At 42.4% G+C, this 8297-nt stretch overlaps 1 long non-coding RNA gene across 1 annotated transcript; it reads left to right on the top strand.

The window, feature by feature from the left end:
- The first annotated feature begins 368 nt into the window (after nt 1-368).
- Nucleotides 369-7504, top strand: LOC121817220 (uncharacterized). The gene is made up of 2 exons (XR_006057028.2): nt 369-631; nt 2888-7504. It is a non-coding gene; the product is annotated as an uncharacterized LOC121817220 (long non-coding RNA).
- The last annotated feature ends 793 nt before the right edge of the window (nt 7505-8297 follow it).

An 8297-nucleotide genomic window follows, 5' to 3' on the forward strand; every position in this document is an offset into this window, starting at 1 on the left:
GTAGGGTCCCAGAAGGCAGCACTCCTTCCGACTAAGACCTCCTCACCCCTTCATAGATGCCCACAGGGGCCACTGGCAATGGCCCCTCCATCAGAAAGCCCATCAGACGGCAGCTCTGGCCACAGCATTTGGCCACCTGTGGTGACTCAGCAGGTTTCCTCTGCACGTCTGCAAGAAGCGTTGAAATCAGAAATTCCCCTTTAAAAATAATGCACTATCCTGAGCACCACGGAAATGCCTCAGTGAGCAGATGCAAATGCACACACACAAAGAGGGGACTGAACTGTGCCTTTTTGGACGTGAGACTACACAGCTGAGTGGCCACGGCCCATCACTCAGGACACAGGGTCTACACAACCGCCGTTCTCAGGAGTCCGTCAGTCACAGCTGGGTAGACGTGACTTGTTTTTCTCCTCTACACTTGACAGCAGCATCCCAAAGACCTCAGTCAGGACTGAAGGGCTACCTGGCAAGCCAGCCAGATTGAATTCCAACCCAGCTCAGCCAGCTGAAATGTGAGAAGTGGGCATTCTTTGGGATAACCAGGATCAAGGCAGCACATGCCATCAACAATGCTTTGAAACACACAAGCAAAGACCCCTTCAGCCAAGGCTCTCAGCTGAAGGTGTGGGTAGGTATCAAAACTGCTCATCATTCTTACAGATAATGTAGAAAGGTACAGAAAGAATGACTATTATGTTTTGCAATGTCTGGGGTTTCTGATGGGACCATGGGAATGCGTGGGGTAGTGGGGTGGGGGAAGCAGCATAATTATCTGGAGTTTTCTTCACTCAAATAATCTGGTTCCTGAATGGGAATGACTCAAAGGCTGAGCTCAGCTGGGATGGTTAACCAAAATGCCTATGCATAGCCCCACAGGGTGACTTGGGTTTCCTCACAGCATGGTGGGTTCATGGTAGCTGGACTTCTTTCATTGGGCTCCCAATGTGAATGTTTCAATGAACAGGGGAGAGGCTGTATCACCTTTTATGAATCAGCCTAGGAAGCCATCTAGCATAATTTCCACGATAGTCTATGGGTTGAATAAGCCCACCCAGACTCAAGGAGAGATTAAAAAAATTCTATCTCTGAATGGAAAGAGTATCAAAAAAAAAGCGGGGCGGGGGGGGATGGTGGGCAATTTTTTAAAGCCAGTACTGTTAGCAAAAAAAAAAAAAAAAAAAAAAAAAAAAGACATAGACAAGTAACAGTAACTACCTTCGGATCAGAAATGAATTTCATTTTCAGAAAACAATCCCAGAATAACTGCAATTTTAGAAAACTAACAACATCTTGCAAACCCTCCTAGTGTGGATTTTCTTTTCAGCCTTGAGGTTGCAAGACAGACCACCTACCCACCGACTTCATCTATAATTTAGCAATCAGTCAGGCAAGTACTTTTCAAAATATGTGAAGAACACATTCTCTACTCCCTAGGAGTTGAAAAGTTTAATGACAAAAAATGAGCTGGCTTACAGATTCTTTTCTTTAGCCTTTTCCATTGGCTGGAAGTTCTGCATGCTTCCTAGCTAGCTCTGCACTCATGTAAAATGAGCTCAACTTCATTTTACTGTGTTTGCTCTAGCCTAGCCACCTGTAAAATGGAGCTAGCCATCCCTGGAGAGCAGGTTCTTGTGGCTCCTTTTCTCTATTTACAACAGACTGTCAGATCCGTGGAGACTGTGCTGTTTAAATGCAAAATGTTGCGACTATCATTTCATTACTTGAAAAACTAAACAGCAGAGGATGCTTCTGTTGCCGCGTTGCTAGGTAACCAACAGATCTCCCTGTCTGCACTTAAATGTCGAGACTCACTGCAGTTTTGCACCAGGGCAGCCCTTCTTAATCGGAGATGAAGGTGAGAGAGAGAGATGGCTGACCTAGAGTCAAATTGCTACAGACATCACTGGGAAGAGAGGGGATTTAGCTCCCAAGTACCGTGGCAGGCTCCACTTGATCTTTGAATCTAACAACTCAGCTCATAGTATCAATGCTAGAGATGGGCTCAACAATGAGATGGGCTTAGTGCTGACAAAGTTGAGGTTGCTTCTCTGAAGGAGCCAAGCCCACATCCACTTCATTTTCTGGAGAGTAAGGATTGTGATAATCAAATGTAAAAGGCAGGCAATAATACCTGGAATGTCTTTCATATACACAAGGCATGGCACTGCCGTTCTGATACACTTGACCACATTTTTTAAAGGGAGGAGAAAACAATCGTATGCTATTAATTATTGTTTAGTCACTACATCATGTCTGATTCTTTTCCAACCCCATGGACTGTAGCCCACCAGGCTCCTCTGTGCATGGGATTTCTCAAGCAAGAATGCTGGAGTGGGTTGCCCTTTCCTTCTCCAGGGGATCCTCCTGACCCAGGGCTCAAACCCATATCTCCTGCATTGGCAGGTGAGTTCTTTACCACTGAGCCATCAAGAAAGCCCCATTAATTCTATTTATATGAGCCATTAAAATATTCTTTCTGGGGCTGAGTAATCTTCTATTGGCAGTCCCAAGGCAGATGCTATTGGAAATGCCTAAAGGAAGATAATTTCTCCCAGATATGACATTTAGACACAATGACAAGTAATTACACACACACACACAGAAGGAGTTCTCACCCAGCATACCTCTAGGTAAATGCTATTTACTGAATATACTCTATTGCTAAAGAAAACTTTCCAGAAGCTTTACCCTGGTGAGTCTTTGTCTCTTTAATAACAATTTAAATCTGGCAGCAGCACCCCCCACTCTCAAAAACCCAGGGATATTTTCTCCCTGGCCATGCAACCGTGAAGAGTAATTTTAGAAAAGTCTGAAATGATCTCATCAATGGGGATGTGATATTCAGTATTCATCTGAAATCCTCTACCCATCTGTTTCCTTCTAGAGCAACATGGGAGAAAAAAACAAGGAAACCAATAAAGTTGTTACAAATGAATAGGGGAAGGAGGGAAGGACAGAGGAAGGGAGTGAGAAAGTAAAATGGAGACAGATGGAAATCAAGCTGTTGTAGAATTCTGCCGGGACAAGGCAGAGATGGGAGTGGCGATGATTCTTCCTCAGAAAACCAAGAAGTTCGCTAATCCGTCACCAAGGATGTACTGGGCACTTGTTCCAGGTGCTGGGGAGCCACAGCAGAGCCCTGGCAAGGAGGTACAGTCAGGACAGGAAAACCAGTAAGCACGCAAGTCAATGCATATTTATAGACGGCATGGGAGCCAGCAAGGACACCCCCAGGATGCCCTGAGCAAATACAGCTGGGAGAACTGATTTAGACTGGCAAGAAGTGGAAGACCAACCTCAGTTGGTGACATTTGCTCTTGAGAAACACTGGGGGCCTGTGGAAGGCAGCCAGAAAAGAGGCCGGAGCTCTCAGGCTGCTCAGCATCAGGACCAGACCTCAAAGGCAACCGGAAGCAAAAGCAGAGCTGCTCCACTGCTCTCACTCTATCTGGACCAGGAGATTCACAGGAGCTGCAACCTGTGGGCTGGCTCTGCCCTCTCCCTCCCCATCCTTTCCCAGGGCTCCCAGGGAAAAGAAGCCTTCTGTTTGCAGGGTGGTTTGTAAATACTCCCTCTTTTTTCCATCTAGAATGAAGTCAAAGAAATGTGTCTGTTTGCTTTTCTAATTTGACATATTATCCTCTCTTTTACTCCTTGTCACTTTTCATAGCATTTTCATCATTCTTTCATCCACATGAACCCCCCTCCCCTTAGTGCTTAATTAAAAGCTTCCCCAGAATCCAGTTGTAAAGAAGGCTTCACAGTAAGCTGTTTTGCACAATGAAAGGGGACAGGATCTCGGTGTGTACAGATGGGGTGAATTTATTCTTTTAAAAACAGAACAAAGGAAAAGAAATGGAAGGTTCTGGAGTTAGGAGAAAGCATTTATTTCTCTTAATGTTGAAAGAGTCCCTTAAGAGGACTCAGAGAAACCTCAAACAGGACTATATCAATTAGCTGCAAATTAAGTCAAAATGATATAAACTTTGTGGGAAAGATTTAACAATGTATCTTAATCCCTTGAATCATTTTTCTTAATGCAGCATGGCCACAACTTCCAGATGCTGGTAGGCTGGACAGAGATGAGAGGCAACATTCACAAGGACTGGCAGCGTTTATTCAGCCACAGCTGCCATCCTGCAATAAACATTCTATATGCAAATTGCCTCAAGTGACTCTCCAGAAATTGACTAGTTTCTTATGATGTAGCTTAGCACCAAAAGAAATTGAAAACATTTTTATGGCTTATGTCCATAATACATTCCTTCAGTATGTGCTGTGTTTTTATCTGCCAGTATATTAAACTCTTCTCCTGCTTGCTTAGGCATCACCGGTTCATTTTTTTGTGTGACAATGGGAAAAAAAAAAAAGCTTGCCAAAATATCCATCTAAATGAGAGCTATTAATGGCCATCACCAAACTGCTGTTCAAGCTTCCTTTGTTCTTAAAACTGAATTGCTTTCAAAAGCAATAAGAAAAGTTGTGCAGATTCAAACCATTTATGATGTAGAAATTAAGCCCCATTTTTCCAGGGATGAAAGGTCTTGAGTGGACCCGATGCTTTGCTCTGACTTATTTTGTCCTGGCCATAAAGCTTTGGTCACTTCTTTGCAACAGAATTTCCATCGAAGCTTTACAATCCAATTAATGAGATCAAGCAGAGCCACTGTCCTTCGTGTTTTTTTTTTAATGGTGAGGTGAAGATGATTGTGTTTTTGTTTTGTGAGTTCCAAGGAGGTATTAAATGCTTGGTCATGCTCTTAGAAGCCTCATTTTCCTTCTAATCCTGTTGCTCTTAAGAAAAGTTTGGCAGGGACCTTCAAAGCAGCTCCGTTTCTTTTGTTTCGCTTCCCTGGAGCTTTGCAAAATGGTAACAGTGCCCACGGCTCCATGCCTCCAACATAAGGCCCACCTCCTCCCACTGAAAGCTCACATCTCACCCCTGCTTCAGAACGGCAACAATGGCATGATGGGGTGGTTTTAAATTTGTCTTTATCACAGCACTAAGAGCTAGAAAAGGTAAGAAATGAAACTAATTCCATAGTGTGCACAGTTCTTCTGTTTCTTACTGACTTTCATCTAAGGAGCAGTAGGTGGATGCGTTCAATCACAGTTCTGTGCATGCCCGTGGACGCCAGTGCTGGGAGCTAGAGTTAACATTCTCTTCCTGGAAGGGACCACTTACTGTACAAATTTTGCAACATGATTCATGCAGTTACAGACTGCTGTTGCTGAAGAGATCTTAGAGAAGTCTTCATCAAAGCTTCCTCACTTTACAGGTGAAAACACTGAGACCTAAAAATGCTCATCATTCAAGTTCATATAGTCAATTGATGACAGGGCTGGAGCAAGGATCCATTTCCTGATTGCTGGTTCAGGACTGCTTGGGTCGAATCACACTTCTGCATGATTTTATAGGTTTATCAAAGATATTATGTCGTAGATATTTTACTGAATATATAGCAAGTTAGCCATTTGAGTACACAGGAAAATAAATCATGTTGGAAAAAGAAGCCTGGATAGTGAAAAGATGCTATGTATGTGTAGTCAATCGCTTTCAGTCATGTCTGACTCTTCGTGACCCTATAGATTGTAAACTGCCAGGCTCCTCTGTCCCTGGAATTCTCCAGGCAAGAATACTGGAGTGGGTTGCCACGCCCTTCTCCAGGGGATCTTCCTAACCCAAGGATCCAACTGGTGCCTCCTGCATTGCAGGCAGATTCTTTAACCACTGAACCACCTGGGAAGCCTGAAAAGATGCTACTTGTCTTGAAATCAATTTTCAGGCTTAATATATTAGGGGCTTAGAAGTGTGCAGGCTTCAGCAGTTGCAGAACGTGGGTTCAACAGTTGTGCTTCCTGAGCTCTAGAGCACAGGCTCAATATTTTCGGCACATGGGCTTAGCTGCTCCATGACCAGGGGTCACACTCGTATCTCCTGCATTAGCAGGCACATTCTTAACCACTTAGCTACCAGGGAAGCCGTGGAGGAGAATTCTTAATTGTAAAAGTCACATATAATAAAAGAGAGACATATCAACAGAAAAATGGGCAAAAAGACATGAGCAGGAAAAATTACAAAAGAAGACATGCAAATAGGATAGATAGACAAATATTTAGTCTTAATATCAATAACCTCAGATAATATCCGTATCTCCATAGCAATAACCTTGGATATGCAGATGCAGAAAGGGAACTGAAGAGCTTCTAGATGAAAGTGAAAAAGCTGGCTTAAAACTCAACATTCAAAAAATTAAGATCATAGCATCCAGTCCCATCACTTCATGGCAAATGGATGGGGAAACAGTGGAAACAGTGACAGACTTTATTTTCTTGGGCTCCAAAATCACTGCAGATGGTGACTGCAGCCATGAAATTAAAAAACACTTACTCCTTGAAAGCAGAGAAGGCAATGACGACCCACTTCAGTACTGGAAAATCCCATGGACAGAGGAGCCTGGTAGGCTGCAGTCCATGGGGTTGCTAAGAGTCGGACATGACTGAGCAACTTCACTTTCACTTTTCACTTTCATGCATTGGAGAAGGAAATGGCAACCCACTCCAGTGTTCTTGCCTGGAGAATCCCAGGGATGTGGGAGCCTGGTGGGCTGCCATCTATAGGGTCACACAGTGTCGGACACGACTGAAGCGACTTAGCAGCAGCAGCAGCACTCCTTGGAAGAAAACTTATGACCAACCTAGACAGCATATTAAAAAGCAGAGACATTACTTTGCTGACAAAGGTCCATCTAGTCAAAGCTATAGGTTTTCCAGTAGTCATGTATGGATATGAGAGTTGGACCATAAAAAAAGCTGAGCGCCAAAGAATTGATGCTTTTGAACTGTGGTGTTGGAGAAGACTGTTGAGAGTCCCTTGGACTGCAAGGAAATCAAACCATTCAATCCTAGAGAAAATCAACCCTGAATGTTCATTGGAAGGACTGATGCTAAAGCTGAAGCTCCAATACTTTGGCTACCTGATGTGAAGAACTGACTCATTGGAAAAGATCCTGATGCTGGGAAAGATTGAAGGCAGGAGAAGGGAATGACAGAGGATGAGATGGTTGGATGGCATCACCAACTCAATGGACATGAGTTTGTGCAAGCTCTGGGCGTTGGTGGTGGATAGGGAAGCTTTGTATGCTGCAGCCCAGGGGGTCGCAAAGAGTCAGACATGACTGAGCAACTTCACTTAGTCTCCATAAGAATAAAGAATAAAAAACGCAAAAGATAAACATTGAAAAGCATGTTCTCTTGTCACGTGGATAGAAAATCTTCTCCTACTCTTTTTTTTAAAGATAATATCAAGTGCAGATGTTAGTTCAGTCAAAAGGGAATTCTTACACAATAACAAAAAAAAAAATGTATTCCTTGATACAACCTCAACAGATGGACAATTTGGCAGCATGTATCATAAACTTTAAAGTGTATTTGGGAACGCATGTAAGAATTAAAAATTTTAAAATTAAAAAAAAATAAAAAATAAAGTGTATTGAAACGCTTTGGTCTTATCTGCCTTTCTAAGAATTAATCCAGGAATAAGAGATGGGGGGCAGGAGGGGGGGGAGCTTTATGAATGAGGATGTTTCTCATAGTATGATTTATAATACAAAAACTAGAAATGTTCCAAAAATCAAAAGTATAAAATAGTCAAATAAATGGTACTGTAGCCATATAATAAATATGATGCTACATCAAGAATCATATTTTAAAGAATATTTAAAGACATGAGCCATAAATTTTTCTAAAGACAAATAAAAACTATACACACTGCATGCTACCTATTTCTTCTCGAAAAACTGGAAAGATATACATTGAAATTGTAACCTTTTCTCGAGTTGACAAAATATTGTGTGATAATTTAATATTTTAAATTCTGAATTTTTCAAGTTTTTCACAGTGATCTTATATCCCAAGATTAAAAATGTTATTAGTAAAATAATACAAAATACCAAGTTAGGAAGAGACCAGAGCTGGTCTCAGGTAGCACACCCAGCCCCTTCTCTAGACAATATAGATTTAAACATTGCTGTCTATTCTGAGTCCAGGAGGTCTGCCGTGCTGCTAATGATTGTGGCTGGGCAGTGACTTTGTAGATGTCCAGGGATTGGAGGAGATGGTTTTAATCTCCTGACCACTCTCCTGACCGCTGAGTTTTAAGAGGACAAGAAAAAACTCACCACCATCAAAAATCCTATAAATGGAAGAAAGCAAGATGTCCTTCAATAGGTGAATGTATAAATAAACTGCAGTACATGCAGACAAGGAATATTATTCAGCCGTAAAAAGGAATG

This window comes from Ovis aries, chromosome 1 (genome assembly GCF_016772045.2).
Source record: "Ovis aries strain OAR_USU_Benz2616 breed Rambouillet chromosome 1, ARS-UI_Ramb_v3.0, whole genome shotgun sequence".
Classification (NCBI taxonomy): Eukaryota; Metazoa; Chordata; class Mammalia; order Artiodactyla; family Bovidae; genus Ovis; species Ovis aries.